We start from the raw sequence: 14,985 nt of genomic DNA on the forward strand, positions 1-14,985 counted from the left end.
GAGGCCGGCGTGGCAGAATTACTTCCATACCAAGCTTTCTTCCCCAGCCAGGGAGCGGCTGGGTTTCTCTTTTTTTGCATTCCTTGCTGTTCCCAATGAGCAGATGACCAGCTTCCGCCTTCCCTTCCTCCCCAGACTGCCTCAGAGCCTCTGTACAATGGGGGCAGAGAAACCACTAGAACTGTCAACTGAGAACTCCATCAGTTAAATCAATCCCTGCTTCCCCAAACCATGACTAGTGGGGGCAGTTACTCACCCATAGTGGACACACGGAAGCCTTAGGCTCCAGGCTCCAAACACAGTGACAACTCCAAGAAAAGTGCTTAGTTTTTCAGTCAAGGGTCGGAGAACACATCTGTTCCCAAGCTTCAGGTTAAACCATCAAGCAGAAGTAACCATAGCTGGTTTCCCTCTCCTTCCAAGAAGAGCTGGTCTGAAGGAAGTCAGTTGAGAAACCCGGCTTTATATTCTCTAACTGTGGTCTGGAGGCCACAGCTGCTGATCAGCCATGGGGTGGTGGCTGGGATGGATGCTTGGCACCACCTCCCAAGCAATCTGTGAAGGAATCACAGATTCCCGGGGCCTCTCCTCCATGGTTTGCCAGCTCATAGGCACTCTGGCAAATAAGGAAAGACCAGATAGAGGGGACTGTGTTAGCTTTCCATCACTGTAACAATACACCTAGGGTAATCAACTTAGAGAGAAAGAAGGTTGGCTGTGCTTCTGGCTTTTCTGTTTCTACTCCATTACTGGCTGGCCCACTTCCTTTGGGCCTGCAGAAGGGCACACAATGGTAATAGCCAGGAGCACAAGGCACAGAAAACTGCTCATCTGGTCTTGAGAAAAGGAAGAGACTGGAGTCTCACAACCCAAGAAAACAACTCCAAAGACCTAAGGGCCTGCCATGAAGGTCCTCTCGTCTGCCAATAGTGCCACTTCTATGACCTGGCTTTTCAAACAAGGGCATTTGAGGCATATTCAATATCTAAACTTGAGCAAGTATGTAAGCACAGGTGAGTTTGGCAGGGCCTCCACAACCTCCCTGCAGCTCAGCTTAGTCTTCCATAAATGGAGCTGATGGAGAAGGGGTGGCAAAGCCAGAGGCTGTGATCCTCCCATGTGGTAAGACAGCTCTTGCAGAGGCTGATACACAGACTTCTACCTTTGAGGCCTCCATCCCAGGTGTCACTGAAGAAGGAGATCTGGGAAGCAGCCATGTCAGGATGGCTATGGCCCTTTTTCTGGCAGATGAGAACTCATTCCAGCACTGTGAAGACCCTGTGGGCCCTGTGGACTGAACCCAGTGCTTATCAGCTCTTACCCCCCCCCCTCCATCTCTTATCCCTTTTTTTCACACTGTTTTGTCCATATCAGTCTCTCTAGCTCACTTCCACCTCGGGGTCTTTGCACAGCCATTCCCTCTGCCTTTCTCCCAAGTTATCATGGGACTCCCTCCCTCCCTCCTTAGACATTTGCTCAAAAGACACCTTCAGAAAGGGCTCCCTAAGTCACCAACCTGTCTCAATTACTCCTGACTCCACTCTCCAGATTCATTTCTCTTTGCTGTAGTCTTAAACCTTCAGCACAGTGTGTAGCCATTTGACAGTTGTCTGTCGCCTACAACCAGAGTGTGTGCCCTGTGGGACAGCGCTTTGTCTCTCTAAAGTCAGACCTGAGTACCTACAATAGCAACTGGTGGACTTTCAGCCTTGAGCAGTTGTTTAATAGTCAGGAAGGTGGGTGATCCCAAATCAGATGAGTGTCTGTAGACAGGGGGGGGATAGTGCACGTTTCAAGAACCCCTTCCCTGAGGAGACATAAAAATGCTCAGCACCTCCTATAAGGTCCCAATGACGAATCAAAATATGATTCCTCCAGAGTTTGTATTGGAGAGCTGATAAGTTTATTGGGCTTACAGAACATGGATAAGGGATTAGCTACTGGAGCAAGGGTGACCCCAAAACAGCTCAACTGGAAAGTCTTCAACCTACATAAATAATAGCTTCCAACAGGCACACAGACAACGCTCCCTTTAATGAACTTTCCTCAGCCCCTATATACTCTAGAACCTCCCACAAGGTCATGTGAAAGTAGGGCAGAATGGCATATAAATGACTAGCAGGAGTGGCTAGACTCTCTGGTGATGGTCCCCACCCAGTCTCTCCTTCTCTGTGGGCACATCAATAGTCAACAAACCCAATCCTGATGGTCCCTTGAGTCAGGCACTGCTGATCACATGAAGATGGTGGCTGTTTTGCTTGGAGGAACAGGCTCTATAATAATGTCCACAGACCAGCTGGTGAGTGATTGCGGTTGGGTGTGGGTGATCAGGGCTAAGGGTAGTCGATCACAGGTAGGGGACAAATGATTGAGCAGAAGGGAAAGCACTGGGTTTGAAGTCCCATGGTCCCCTGGCTTTTGTTCCAGTCTTCCCACTCATGACCTTGGCTGAGCTGCTCCTCTTCTCTGACTCACTCTCAGCACATCTGCTTAACACACAACAAATTCCACCTCACAGGGTTTCTCAGGCACACAAGAGATAGCATGGGTCTTTTTTTTTTTTTTTTGCTTGCTTATTTGTTGTTCCCTGGGTCATTAGAAGAGCTTTCCTCATGCTGGTTCCAGAATTCTGTCATTCTTACCATCTTTGTTCCCATTAGAGCAGGTATTGGGATCTAATAACTTGTTTGGAACAACTGTAACATCAAGAAGTCAATGATGCGATGTTCTTGAGCCTCCTCCAGATTTCTTGAGATGAGGAAGCTGAGGCCAAAGGAGAGGCTGCAACCCAGCTGTCGACAAGTCAGCAGCTTGAGTAGTATCTCAAAGTGGTGGCCTCTGTGGACACTGGGGACCAATAGAGTCTATCACTATTGTTGATGCTACCGGGATGGCAGCAGTGTGCCTTTCCCAGGAAGTGTACTTAAAATCCTTCCAGTGGCTGCTCAGTCCTCCAGAGTCAGGTTTTATATTTCCATCAATCTCAGAAGGGCAAAGGAAAGCCAGAGAATATGGGGCATGCAACCAAGGAACATCACAAAAAGCATACATCAGACTCTTCCTACAAAGGGAACCAGATGGCTGGAGAGAGACTGAGGTAGAGGGACTGGAAGAGTCTGGAGAGATTACATGGTTGGAGGGAAGGAGGTTGGTAGTCCTATGATTCATATAACAATGGTCTGTGGAAAAATGGAAGCCACAGGAGGAGCAGATGAGTAGAGAAAGGGACAACTTTCCAGCCAGAGGAGGACCCCGATGAGCCCAGTCCTGCAAAACAGAGCAGAGAGCAGGGCTTCAGGAATAGGGGGACCTGAGGTGTTGTTCTAACTCTGTTCCTGATATAGATAAGTGGCTTTTTCTGCTGAAAAAAAAAAGCACAAGTAATAATGTATGTGTCGCTTAAGGATGTTGTAACAAGTAAACTGCCCCTATTTGAAGTGCTTAGCATGCATGCCTATCCTGGAACATCAGATGCTATGCAAATGAGCACAGGAAGAGGCCTGTGTAGAGAGCCACCCGAGGTCCACCACACAATGTTCTCAGTTCTCAAGGCCATGCCCAGAAGGAGTGCTAACCTAGCCAACTACTAGAGGAAACGGTAAGGAAAACCCAATGTTATTTGTGCCACAATCCAGGCGCAGGCTCAGGCCCTAGGGACACTTCGTGGATGAACGTAGTCTGGAGAATTTTCTGGAGATGTACTTGACCTAAGTCTGGAAGAATAGGTGCAACTCAGACAAGCAATAATGAAAAGAAAGTTTTCTTTAGGCCAGAGACAACAACATGGACCAAACACAGAGGGTAGACCCAGTACAGGGTCTTTGGGTACATGGCAAGAAGCTTGGACATCATCCTGGTGACCAAGGCTTCTCAGGCTGACTTAAAGCAACCTCGTGGATGGGTGTTAGGGATACAGGCTGTGGCTTTTATAACATTCCATGGCTCAGAGATGACAAACGGACACAAAGAGCTCTTCCAACACAGAATCAAGCAAATTTGAAGTGGGTGACAGAGCCCAGCCCCAAAGGGTGCAACAAAGGACATACTCCTGAGGAAGTTTAGCCCAGGCAGGGGACTGGGGTTACCATCCATCCGCCACCCCGTACCTCACTAGCTGAGGGCTTCTTGTACTCTAATTCCTCAGTCTAAAGCTAAAGCCCGGGAAGCTTTCAGAAGAGTCCTGGGGGTTTAAGGGAGGCTTCTTAGACATGGGAAGGGAAGTATCAAGGAGATCAAGATGTGACAGTTACAGTGTGTAACATGGGAGACAGACTAGAGCCAGGGGCATGGGAGAAGGCAAAAGCCCTGGTCCACATTCCTAGTGAACAAATAAGTAGACAGGATGCTCTGAGAATCAGAGCCAGGGGGAAACCAAGTCCCATTTCAGACATCCTGGACCAAGACATCCTAGGACCTCTGGAGCTGTCCAGCTAAGTGCATGAACTGTAGAGACACGTCTGCAGAGGTGTCACTGAATTCTCAACTATAGGTGGACCAGTACTCAGAAAGTATTATTCAATGAATGGATGGATGGATGGATGGATGGATGGATGGATGGATGGATGGATGGATGGGTGGATGGATGAATGAATGAATGAAATACTATAAGCCCTGGCCAACTCACTCCAGGCACTACATCTACAGGCTTCTCCTGGTACCTCCCTTAGATGCCCGTGACCCTCCTACAGCCCTTGATTCCAAAACTCAAGTGACTTTACAAAAATCCCTTCTTTTCTTGTCTACCTATCCACCAGCCAAGAAGTTCCTGGACACCATCCTTGACCTCAGCCAGTCTCTGCGACAGTGAGTGCTGGGTAGTGAGCGAATGAGCTCATCAACCAACTGCTCACACCAGTGAACGTGGGACACGAGACCTTGGACCCAATGTCCATGCTACAACTCACAAGACCTACCTGTTTTGTGATTGCAGCCTGAACATTGCATGTACACATGAAGTAGCTTGTTTACTCTTAACAAGCTAACCCATTGTATACCTGCTGTGATCATTAACCTTGACTGTCAACTTGCTGGACTTAGGATCATCATGGGAACAACCCTTGGGCATATCTGTGAAAGAATTTCTAGGTGAATTGGGGGTGGGAGAGCCTACCCTAAACATGAATGGCATCATTCCGTGGGTTGGGTTCTTCACTGAATAAAAAGAATAGAAAACAAACTGAATACCATGGTTCACTGTCCTAACTGCCAATGACATGTGACCAGCTGCCTCAAGCTCCCTGGCTTCTCTATCGAGGACTGTACCTTCAAACTGTGAGTTGCTTTTGCCAGGCATTATTGACAACAACAGGAAAAACAGCCAACACACCTGTCACTTGTATTAGCAAATTCAATCTTCACAACCCAATTTCCACCTCCATTTTTAAAGATGAGGAAACTGAAGTTCTAAGTGGCTCTGCAGTTTGCCTAAAGTCACATAAGTGAAGGGCCCAGCCCCTGGCTTGACTCTGACTTTTGTGGCTCATCAAAGTGTCCTGCCACTTCACTGACAGTGGTCATAAATAGCGACAAAGGAAGAAGTTGTTCTTTCTTGCATCTGCTCAGCATCTCACAACCACCTTGTCGTCCTTGGGCAGGTAGGTATCGGTGACTCTGGATTGCCAGACACACAGTAGCTCATGGGCTTGCTCTCAGCAGCTCCTTCTAGAGTCAGGACACAGGTTTTTCTCCTCATCTCCATGGGCTCAGCTCTTTAACCCCAACTTCTTCCATCCTCACTCTTCAGTACAAAGACTGGCAGCCACACGCAGGCTCCACATTCCTGTCCCCCACCCACCACAGACCTACTGTCCCCTCCCGATGGAAAACTTCTCAATCCTTCTCTTCTCTCTTCAGTCAATTACCAAGGGATCAACTTGACTGTGAACATATTTTGGAAATATTTTCACTGTTGTTTTTCCATTTCGCCCTTTGTTTGAAAGAATGTCACAACTTCTAACAGCAGAGAAAAGAAAAACGCTACCCCAGGCTGACCAAGGCTGGACACAAAACCAGAAATGACTTATTTAATAATCAAAACTGAAAACCACCCAGACAATAGCTCGCGTCATCACGCTGGCATCAGAAGACTTGGATCTTTGGAGCTCTTCTCCTTGGGGTACGCTGGGAAGTGCAAGCCCAAGAGGTGAAAATTCATGTGATGGCTGCTGCGACTTTCCCTGACACTTGGACCTTTTCCAAGGCATGCTCATTCTTCTGGTTCACTGTTTCCTGGACAGATGAGCTAATCCTGGGGGAAGATGGGTGGCAGGAGAGATGGACATCTAAGTCAGCTCCCAGTGTGGTTAGACAGTGGTCAGAGCTAGCACTCAGCATGGAGCCACAATCCTGAATCAACCTAGGGTCAATATTAGATTCAATCTGTCTCAAGGATTAGGCATCAGTGTACCATAAATATTAAAGCCCAATCTGGGATTGGAGTCAAGGGTTGGAAAAAAAATAACAATATTCAAGGTTCTGGGTTCTACCTAAGATTAGGATTTTTACCATGGCTTCAGCCTATAATTAATAATGTGTCCAGAACTCTTCCTTAGAGCATGTTAACTGAACCAGTGTGATGGCTAATTTTGCTTGTCAGCTTGACATACCTGGAAAGACAGACCCTCAGTTGGGGAATTGCTTCCATGAAATTGTGTATGTGGGCATGTCTGTGTTTCTCCTTCTTGACTGCTAATTGATGTAAGAGGACCCAGCTCACCATGGTCTGGTGATACCATCCCTGGCCAGGCAGCTTGGGCTGTATAAGAAACACAGTTGAAGGTGAACACAGAGCAAAACCAGGAATCACTGTTCCTTCTTGGTGTCTGCTGGAAGCTCCTGCCTTGAGTTCCTGCCTTGGCTTCCCTAAATGATTGGTTATAATCTGTGAGTTTAAATAAACCATTTCCTCTGCCAAGTTGCTTTGGACATAATGTTTATCACAGCAACAGAAAGCAAACTGGAACATTCTCTCTAGGATCGGGTTCAAGCTTCAGTTTGTGGGAAGGATCAGGATCCATCCTGGGTCCCCAACAAAAATGGAGCCTGAGTCTTGCCCTTCTGAGACCATGAGCCACTGTGCCTGCCAGATGCTAGTTTATTGTAACCCTGAAGAAGAGTTGGCATGTTGGTTTACCTAGTTCCCTGAAGCTTCTGCCTATGAAACTAACAACAGCTAAAGCTCTACAGCATGGCCTTGTGCTGCCCTCTATGAACTTCATGTGTATTTAGCCAATGTGATTTTCTCCTTCCATCTTTTGGAGGATTCATGGAGCTCTAAGTCAGGCCATCAGGCTCCAACAGCAAAGGCTTTGCCTGCTGAACCATTTATCTACCCACTATTGCAGTCTTATTGGCCAATTCTATCCCTGTTTTCTGTGGAGAAACTGAGGCAGAGATCAATTAAGTCACTTGTTTGAAGTCACACTTCAATTGGGGACTCTCTGCTTCAGTCAGGGAGCATGGCTTCCGAGTCTATGCTGATTGTGGGAACTGAGAAAGGAGGTGGGAAGGGTGTCTAGGAGATTCTTCATAAAATAGAGGGTAGACATATGTCAGCAGGAGCCGTAGAGGTGACCATGGCTCCCAGCAGTCTGTCTCTGTCCAAGAGGCCATGCCTCAGCAGACTCCACAACCCCATAGGACACTAAAAGTTAAGTGAGTCTGGGGTGGCACTGAGGCATCTCATCAAACTTGTTTGTTTATGGAAAGAAATTTCAAGTAAGATGCTCAAAACCTGTATTTTGTGGGTAATTTTTCAATTTATTTCACACTGGTATTAAAATAACAACAAGCAAATTCTTGGTGGGTGGAGGCTGGGCTTCCTTAGGGGTTAACAAAGGAGGGGCAGGGTGGCTTGAAGCCACCATAAGGAAGGCCTGGGCTGTTTCTCCCCTCCTGAAAAGCTAGGCACACAGGGAATGAAGATGGAGGTTGAGGGTGTTGGTTGAATAGGGACTGACATGAAGTCCTGAGGAGGAGGTGGGAGGTTCAATGTCTCTGTTTACAGATTTTTCAACAGGTACAGACAGCACCATATGCAATGAGGTCCTTCCCTGGATGGGGAGTTATTCCCAGCTCACCTGCACTACCTATCACTTATCCTGAGAACTACTCTCATTATGCCTTGGTCTAGATCTAGAATTGTCTCAGAAGATCCTGACTTCAAGAGTTGGGGTCAAGTTCATGGGAAACCAATCCCCTAAAACATGGTGCAGGATAGGTGCAGGATAGGAAGTGGACCTGAAACAGAAAGGAAGTTGGCCTTGGAAGGTCAACTGCTCAGTCAGGACCACTGCAGCCTAGCTTGCAAGTTTTGGTTCCTACTGGCTTTGGGGAAGGGGGAGACAGTGCCTGCGCAATGCCTTGGGCCACCCTGTCCCTTGGGGGAAGGATCTGGGGTTTGTCCATCATTGCTCATTTCTGCTCTATTACTGGGTCTATTAGCAAGTTGTTTTTTCCAATTATTATTTTTCCAGCTTTGTAATTTCCATTTGGTTCCTTTTTTTTTTTGACATGGTTTTCTATGGTTTTATTTGTTTCAAGAGAATTTGTAATTTCCTACAAGAACATTGTTATGATGGCTGCTTGAAAATCCTCGTCAGACGATTTCAACATCTTAATTATCCTGATAGTAGCATCAGTTGAGTGTACTTTCTCGTTAAAATTGTGGTTATTCTGATTCTCGTTATGACAAATAATTCTCTATTATATCCTAGATATTTGGGCTTTCATGTCAGGAAGCTTCAAGTCTTATTACATCTTTTCTTTTTATGTATTCATGAATTTGTTTGTTTGCTCCTGTGTGCTGGGGATCAAAACCCAGGATGTTAGGACACACTGAGTAAGTGCTCCATTACCAAGTCACAACTTCAGCCTTTATACCTATTGACTTAACAGTCGTCACTGCTGTGGTGGAGCACAGGGTTCCTGTCCACCTTCAAGTACTGAGGTATGATAACAGAGGAAAGCCAGAGTGGTTGTGCACACCTTTAATCCCAGCAATTGGGGAACAGAGGCAGGTGACTCTCTGTGAGTTCAAAGGCAGCCTGGTCTACATAGTGAGTTCCAGGATACATGGGGCTACATGGGAGACTCAGTTTTTAATAACTTAATTAATTAATCAATAAATCAATTAAATCACAGTGACAGGGTAGTCACCAGAGCCGATGCAATTTCATTCTGTCTGCTTTGCTCTCCTGGGGTTTCCAAGGCTGTGTTAAGCAATGAATCAGATCAAGAGAGAACACAAAGGAAAGCCACAGGCACTAGCCTTCATAAAGAAACTCAGCAATTCTGAAAACCATTCAGAAAAAGAGCTAAGAAAACCATGCTCGAGTAGGGCTTGTGCCACTATAGACGGTAATGTATGATATTCATAATATGATTTGTATTAAAGACAAACAAACAAACTTGAATGATTCTACCAGTGTACATAAAAAATAACAAATTAAAAGCCCATTCATAATTTTAACAACCAGAAAACAGCAACCAGAAGAATTTCCACAACTTGATGAAAAACATCCACAAAAGCCTGACTGGTAATATCATACTCACTGGTGAGGACTGGGTGCTTTCCCACTCAGACTGGGAACAAGACAGGGATGTCTGTTCTCATATGTCCTCTTCAGCATAGTGCTGGACGTTCTTACCAGTTCACTAAGGCAGAAACAAAGAAATAGAAAGCACTGAGTTCAGAAAGAAAGGGAAATGCTCCCTATTTAGAGGCAATACAACTGTCTGTGAATATATATACAGAATACTTACCTAAGTGTGTATATGTTAACTCTGTGAGTATATGCACATTCACTAAGCTGATAAGCACGTTTAACAAGTGACAAGATATAAGATAAATACACACAATTTTCTATATTTCTATACTTAGTAATGAAGATGGAGACAGTAAAATAAAAATCCAACAGGCAGGGCTGGAAAGATGGCTCAGCAGTTAAGAGCACCAACTGCTCTTCCAGAGGTCCCCAGTTCAATTCCCAGCAACCATATGGTGGCTCATGACCATCTGTAATGGGATCTGATGCCCTCTTCTGGTGTCTCTGAAAAGAATGAAGATGTATTTGCATACACAAAATAAATAGCTAAATCTTTTTTAAAAAAAAAAATCCAACAGCATTTAAATTTGTCAGTAGAAAAAAAGCCATGAAATAGATTTGAACCTGACCAAACATGGATGTGAACACTATGCTAAAATAATGGAACTCTGACTTAAGAAACCAAAGGATGGACCAGGAATGATGGCACAAGCTTTCAATCCCAGAACTCAGGAAGCAGAGGTAAATAGATCTCTGTGAGTTCAAGGCCAGCCTGGTCTACAAAGTGAGTCCAGAAGCCATGAGTCTGTTACACAAAGAAACCTTATCTCGAAAAACAAAACAAAGCAAAAAAAAAAAAAAAAAAAAGAAAAGAAAAGAAAAAGAAAAGAAAAGAGAAAGAAACCAAAGGATGCAATGTAGACAGAGACACATGTGATGTCTGTGGATGAGACAACTCAGTAGACTGAAGATATTTCTTCCAAATTATTAGGCAAAAGTAATATGATTCGCAGTAAGACTTTCTCTGGATACAAGTAAACTCATTCCAAGAGTTTGTTTCCATGCAATACAGGAAGACAAAAGAAATAGAATAGCTAAAAATAATTCTGAAAAAGAATGAAGTAAGAGAAGTGGACCTAACTAAATTCAAGACTTGTATATATAGCCACAGTTACCAAGACAATGTAGTAGTAGTAGCAGCAGTAGTACTGGTGTGTCTATGCTTTGCCTGTAGAGGCCAGGAGTGAATAGTTTGGGCCTTTTGTTTCTTTCGACCTTAAACCTCAAGCCTACTGATTGGGACAGATCCCCAGGGAACTGCCTGACTCCGCCTCTCCAGTAGTTACAGGTGGGCTGAGTTCAGCTTTCTGTGTGGATGCTAAGGGTCTCAACTCAGGTCCACATGCTCACATGGCAAACACTAACTAATTTAGCCCCTCCCAAGCCCCAACAATGCAGTATTGATGGGCAAAAAGATATCCTGTCTGCAGAATAGAAAATCCCAAAATAGACCCATATAAATGTCCAATTTGTTTCTGATAAAAGACTTAAAGCAGTTCAATGGAGGCAGAATGCTAAATAATAATTACCATATGGGAGCAGCTGGATATTCCCAAACAAAAGATTAACCTTGACCTAAACCCCACACTTTTCACAGAAATGATTCAAAATGAATCATGAACTTAAACATAGACATATTGTTTTCGTTTTTATTTTTGTTTTTCCAGTCAGAGTTTCTTTGTGTAGGCTTGGCTCTTTACCTGGTGCTAGCTCTGTAGATCAGGCTGGCCTGAAGTCAGAAAGATTCTCCTGCCTCGGCCTACTGCATGCTGGGATTAAAGGCACACACCACCACCAGGTATCATATTATTTTGAGGAAATCATAGGAGAAAGCCCTTGATACTTGGCCTCAGAATGTTCTTAGATTTGTGCGTTAAAATATGATAGCTAATCTTGACACACCTAGGAAGAGAAAAATTCAATGAAGGAATTGCCTCCATGAGACTGGCCTGCTGACACATCTGTGGGACATTTTCCTTATCTTTGATTGATGTAAGAGGGTCTAACCTGCTATGAGCAATACCATTCCTACATTGTATATTTAAAAAAGCTATAACTGCAAGAAGTTGTTCCTCCATGATTTTTCTTCAAGCTCCTGCTTTGAGCTCTTGCCCTGACTCCCCTCAGCGATGGACTGTAATCTATAAGCTGAAGTAAATAAACCCTTTCCTCCCCAGGTTGCTTTTGAAAGGTCATGGGCTTTGTCACAGCAACGGGAAAGCAAACTAGAACACAAAGCAGAATTTATGGTGGCGTGGAGGGTGGTGGTTAAAAGTTGATAGAGTAGGACCCATTGAAGTTAAAAAACCTTTGCTCTGTGGGAGGGTCTGGTAAGGAAATGAAAAGACAAATCACAGAGCAGGAGAAAACATTTGAAAATCACAATATCCAATGCAGCATTTTTTAAAAATCTGGTACACTTAAAAAAAAAAAAAGACTGTGGCTTTATTCTAAATAAGCAAGTTTTGAAAAAAATGACACAAATGTTTCCAACAGAGTGAACGGCTAGATGGCTACACCCAGTGTCCATCACCGTGGAAGACCACTCAGCAGTAAAGAGCAGCTGATTGGAGTGCATGAGCAAAAATGGGGTGACTCTCCAGGAAATTATGCTGAGTGCGGAAAGCATCTCTAAAACTGTACACACTTCACAATCCCATTACATAATATTTGTGTAACAGCATAATTGAAGAGATGGGGAACAGATGGGTGGTCGCTAGGGAGTAGTGCTGAGGAGGGAGAGGAAGGGCAGAGCCTTCAGGATACCATGTGGGAGTCCTGTGGTGGGGGGCTCTGTTAAGAATCTTGATTGTGGTGGTGTGGAAACCAAGCTCCGTGCAGTGAGATAACACAGCGTTCTGGAAACAATCGTCACTGGCAAACCTGGGCTGGTGGCCATCGGAGCTCTGGAGAGCCTGGACTTGGCCTGATGGAAAGCCCAGGTGTTCTGGCTGCAGATGTCCTCCCACTCTTCCTGTTCCTACTGTGTGGACTCCAGATACTGGACTAGACTACATTTCCCAGCCACCCCTGCACAGAAGCAGAGTTCCGGTCAACAGAACATAAATGCATAGTTCTGCTCTCTCCATAACCCCTTTCCCGTCTCAGGAAACCTGAAACCATGTAGTATGGTCCCCGCTTTCCCATGATGCGTATCCCTAAAATGCCTGTTGCACATCTGAAACACACTATACCACACCTGTATATCCTGGATTTTCTATACAACCAGCATAAGATAAAGTTACATGTTTAGGATAGGCACAGTACAAAATTAATAATACCAGATAATAAAAAGACAAAAATGTAAAAAGAAAATAATAAAAGTCACACGAATGTAATATGCCCCATCTCAAAAATCCTATATGGCATTTACCTTTGTACTTAAAAGGAAGCACTTCCTGGCTTCTCTCTGGCATATGTGACTCACTAGTGTCATTACTTGGGACCATTAATAAATGACATAAGGCTGACAGGAACACAAGCACTGCCGAGTCACCTGAACAGTAACCAGGAAGATGGTGCACACCGAATGGATATACTAGAACATGGTATTATTCAAATATACTAGAACGTGGTATTATTCAAATCCAGGACCAGATTAAGCTGGAGATGTGCATTACTTAAAACAGGCTACAATTTAAAACTCATAAATATTTCTATAATTTTCCATTTCATATTTGCAGGCTTTATCAACTGACATAACCTGAAACTAGGGAAAAGAAAACCATGCTTGAAAAGGGACTACTGTGTGGAAGAGGGGGGGAAGCCTGAGCCTATGGGACCATGTGTTGTAAGTCACTATTCTTACGGTGACCAGCATCCCCTATTATCCTTGAGCCCACAGTTCCTAGACAGATCATTAGCATCCCCAGTGTCAATGTCTTCCCTGGGTAGCTGTGCTGAGGCAATGGGTCCAAACGGCAGGTGAAGTATCCAGACAACCCCGAGAGAAACAGCAGCCCCTCTGGGCATCTAAGGGAGGGAAAAGATCCTGAGTTTGGGATCTTAAATCCTCAAAATCAGATTCTGCAGGGTCCAGAAAGTCCATTGGGCTCATAAGATTAGGAAATTCTTGAGGTTTTACTTTTCTACAGCTGTGATCAAACACCATGGCGGAGACAACTTACAGAGGGAAGGGTTTTTTGGTCTGAGGGTTCCAGAATTTAGGGTCCGTAACAGTGGGAACAAGATGGAAGAAATGGTGGCCGGAGCTGAAAGCTGAGCACTGAGGGCTCACACCACAAGGGGAAAACTGAGGCAGAGTGTGAGCAAGAGCAAGAGTTGGGAATGGTGCACTGCTTTTAAAGCCCAAGGCCCGCCCCCACAACAATGCCCGCCCCCAGTGACGTAACCCTCAACAAGGCCACACCTCCTAAATCTACTCAAGCAGCACCACCAGCTGGGGACCAAGTACTGAAACATCCAAGCCCATGGAGGCCACCACAGGTCCCACAATAAATCTGGGGATTAGTGAATGCTTGACCATTCGCTCATTCATCTCACTCATTCATACATTTACTCATTTCAAAAATATCGAGTGATCATTTTACACGCTGGGCACATGAAGAATACACAGATGGTTGCTACCCCCATATAACTCACAAGCAAGCAAGCTGTAGCCAAAACCAAGCCAGTGGTGGATGGCTGCTCTGTAAAGAGAAGAGGAGAGTGAGGTGGCAAGCAGAATGAGTGTCCAGTACTTCTGCAGTGACGGGAGAAGGTCTGGGGGGGGGGGAGGCCATGCTGTAGCCAAGTTCTAGGGGGACAAATGGAAGAATTTTCTAGACAGAGTCATAGCAAAAGCCATGTAAAGGACCTGTACCCGAAGAATGGGAACCAAGGGGGGGGGGCATGGATAACTAGGGCAAAGGGAGAAACAGAAATATCTATGTTTACCAATGTGTTAAGAGGAAATATGGATACCCAGAAGAGGTATGGACTGAGAAAAAGAGAGAAAACCCTGGAAGAGGGTCAGATTATGACTGGGTTCTGAAAGAGTCAGTGGAGGAATGGAATTAGGCCACCAATCCATGGAGAGGCCAAGACAAAAGATGCTCAGGATGTAAGAGGGAGCTAGAAGTGGTATTACAGACCTGTTCAGTAGCACCTGGGAGATGGAGGGAAGACGATCAGGAGTTCAAGGTCATCCTTATCTACATAATGAGTTCCTGGGATACACAAGAACAGTGTCTCACAAAACCAAACACAAACAAACAAACAACAAAGAAACACCACATATAAGAGGCTTGAAAAGCTTGCAAACTACTGTGAGAAGGTGGAGACTTGGGCTGAAAGGGAGAAGACAGACAGCAAGGACATCGGAACCTGGCTGGTCAGAGGTAGGTGTGTGCTGGTGGGCTGGTGGTGTAGGAATAAGTGG

Source organism: Mus musculus, chromosome 2 (assembly GCF_000001635.26).
Source record: "Mus musculus strain C57BL/6J chromosome 2, GRCm38.p6 C57BL/6J".
Taxonomy (NCBI): domain Eukaryota; kingdom Metazoa; phylum Chordata; class Mammalia; order Rodentia; family Muridae; genus Mus; species Mus musculus.